The 2895-nt window shown below is 54.0% G+C and overlaps 1 pseudogene across 1 annotated transcript; it reads right to left on the bottom strand.

Annotated features, from left to right (window-relative positions):
- Positions 1-1094: 1094 nt before the first annotated feature.
- Positions 1095-2087, bottom strand: LOC308270156 (glyceraldehyde-3-phosphate dehydrogenase-like; annotated as a pseudogene). The gene has a single exon. The product of its transcript is annotated as a glyceraldehyde-3-phosphate dehydrogenase-like (transcript).
- Between the last annotated feature and the right edge of the window lie 808 nt (positions 2088-2895).

The following is a 2895-nucleotide window of genomic DNA, read 5'->3' as shown; positions in this document are numbered from 1 at the left end:
ACCCTGACTTTCTGGATCTGGTTTATTGCTTACCATACATCTCATCATTTTTTATTTTGCAAAGTTGTATAGCTTTCTGCTTTGGCCCCTCCCTCAGGTTTTCATTGTCTTGTTAGGATCCTTGTACATGTAAACTTAATAAAACGTGCATGGTTTTGCCTTGCTAATCTGTCTTGTGTTAATGGAATTCCCAGATCCAGCTGAAGATCCCTCCTCAGAACATCATGGTTAGAAAGATCTTTGCAGCCCCCCTCTCGCCCCAACACAGAAGGAATCTATGAGATTGCTCAAATGCTTTATTTTTCCCGATGAAGAAAACTCCAGAGGAACATGACTCGCTCAAGTCACCGAGGGTGCAGGGCCGACCATAACAGGGGACTTAAGCAAAACAGGGATCTGTAGAGAGCAGCCTGGCCAGAGCTTCTCAAGGCAAGGACCTTATTTTATCCATTATTCCTTCCTCCTCCCCACCGTGCCTGTCCGGGGCAGCATGCAGGAGGGGCTCCAAACCTCCTCCACGACGGGTTCCTCCTGCATCCCTCTGAGGTGGCCAGCCCTGGCCACGTATCTAGGAAGTGCTGCGGTGTGCTGGGCACTCTGCTGGACACAGCCAGGCGCCGCACAGCCCCACACCAGTTGGCTTAGATCCTGTTGGGGCTGCAGGAGTCTCCCCACATGATGACATGCATCCCCATGTTGCTTCTCATTTTCAGTTCAGGCTTCCCAGGCTCCTGGCTGGTGACTGGCAGCTCAGGATGGGGACTGAACAAGTCTGCTCCTCCTAACTCCTCAGGAAGCCCTCTGTGGCTTCCCAGCCCCTCTGCGGGCTGCAGTGAGGCCAGAGGCTCTGCCCAGCCATCGTGTTTCCTCCCTCCCTTCCTTCCTTCTTTTTTTTTTTGGGGGGGTGGATTTTATTGATGGTGCATTTGACACTAGGGTTCCCTAGGCCCCTCCCCTTTTTCAGGGGGTCTGGGATGGAAACTGGGAGGGAAGATTCTCAGTGTGTTGGGGGGACTGAGTTGGGGTGGGGGCTCCCCAGAAGCTGAGGGCCTCGCTCTCTTCCTCTCGTGTTCTTGCTGGGCGGTTCAGGGCTCTTACTCCTTGGAGGCCATGTGGACCATGAGGTCCTCCACCCTGTTGCTGTAGCCGAATTCACTGTCATACCAGGAAATGAGCTTGACAAAGTGGTCGCTGAGGGCAATGCCAGCCCCAGCATGGAAGGTAGAAGAGTAGGAGTCACTGTTAAAAGTCGCAGGAGACCACCTGGTCCTCGGTGTAGCCCAGGATGCCCTTGAGGGGGCCTTTGGATGCCTGCTTCACCACCTTGTTGATGTCATCATACTTGCAGCTTTCTCCAGGCGGCAGGTGAGGTCCACGACCGACATGTTGGGGGTGGGCACACGGAAGGCTATGCCAGTGAGCTTCCCGTTCAGCTCGGGGATGACCTTGCCCACGGCCTTGGTGGTGCCGGTGGATGCAGGGATGATGTTCTGGGCGGCCCCACGGCCATCACACCACAGCGTCCCAGAGGGGCCATCCACGGTCTTCTGAGTGGCAGTGATCGCGTGGATGGTGGTCACGAGTCCCTCCATGATGCCAAAGTTGTCATGGATGACCTTGGCCAGGGGGCCCAAGCAGTTGGTGGTGCAGGAGGCATTACTGATGATCTTGAGGGAAGTGTCGTAGTTCTCATGGTTCACACCCATCACGAACATGGGGGCATCAGCAGAGGGGGCCGAGATGATGACCCTCTTGGCGCCGCCCTTCAAGTGAGCCCCGGCCTTCTCCATGGTGGTGAGGACACCAGTGGACTCCACAATGTATTTGGCACCAACTTCGCCCCACTTGATGTTGGTGGGATCTCGCTTCTGGAAGATGGAGATAGGCTTTCCATTGATGACAAGCTTCCTGTTCTTGGCCTTGATGGTGCCCTTGAACTTGCCGTGGGTGGAGTCGTACTGTAACATGTAGACCATGTAGTTGATGAGGTCATTGATGGCGACAATATCCACTTTGCCAGAGTTGAAAGCAGCCCTGCAGACCAGGTGCCCAATACAGCCAAATCTGTTCACTCTGACCTTCACCATGGTGTCTCAGGGACGTGGCTGGCACTGCACGAGAAGAAGCAGCTATCTGTCAGCAGGAGGAGCAGAGAGCCTCCTTCTTTCTTTCCTTTTTCCTTCCTTCCTTCCTTCCTTCCTTCCTTGCGGTACCGGGGATGAAACCCAGGAACATTCTACCTCCAAGCTACACCCCCAGCCCTACTTTTTATGCTTTACTTTGAAACAGGGTCTCACTAAGTTGCAAAGGGCTTCACTAAGTAGCTGAGGCTGTCTGCGAACTGCGATCCTCCTGTCTCAGCCTCCCAAATGCTGGGATTACAAGAATGCACCTCCATGTCTGGCCTTGCCTGTTTGTTTCTGTAAGGGTCACTGTCTTCAGGCTCACAAGGACAAAGCTCCCCTCCAGCTATTTGCCTCAAGCCTAAACAGTCCAGGAGAAGCAGCAGGAGAGGAGGGTGTGCAGCAAACCTCAGTACCCAGCACCAGCCTTGGGCTCCAGCCCTGGCTCCCCTCGGAGGGAGGATCCTTTGGAGCCACCAGGGCACTTTTTAAGTTTTTTAGGCGCAATAAAAAAGGCGAGAGAGACTGGTGCGCCAAAAAGAATTTCAATACGTTCTTCTCTCGGGGATATGAGCTGGACCACTCCTGAAGACATCCGAGTTCCTCCGACACTGGAAGGGAAATGCCCTTCCTTTTAAAGTTTACGTCTTGTGGGTGGGGTTATGCGTGGAAACTCCGCCCTTCTCGTGATATCGCCTGTTTCGCAATATCACCCAGCAGAGTCTCCTCCTTTCCTAAGGTCCTGTCCTGCGGGACCCAACCTGTCATCCCA

Source organism: Muscardinus avellanarius (assembly GCF_963383645.1).
Source record: "Muscardinus avellanarius genome assembly, chromosome: 11".
Classification (NCBI taxonomy): Eukaryota; Metazoa; Chordata; class Mammalia; order Rodentia; family Gliridae; genus Muscardinus; species Muscardinus avellanarius.
This window is presented reverse-complemented; position numbering and strand designations above follow the sequence as displayed.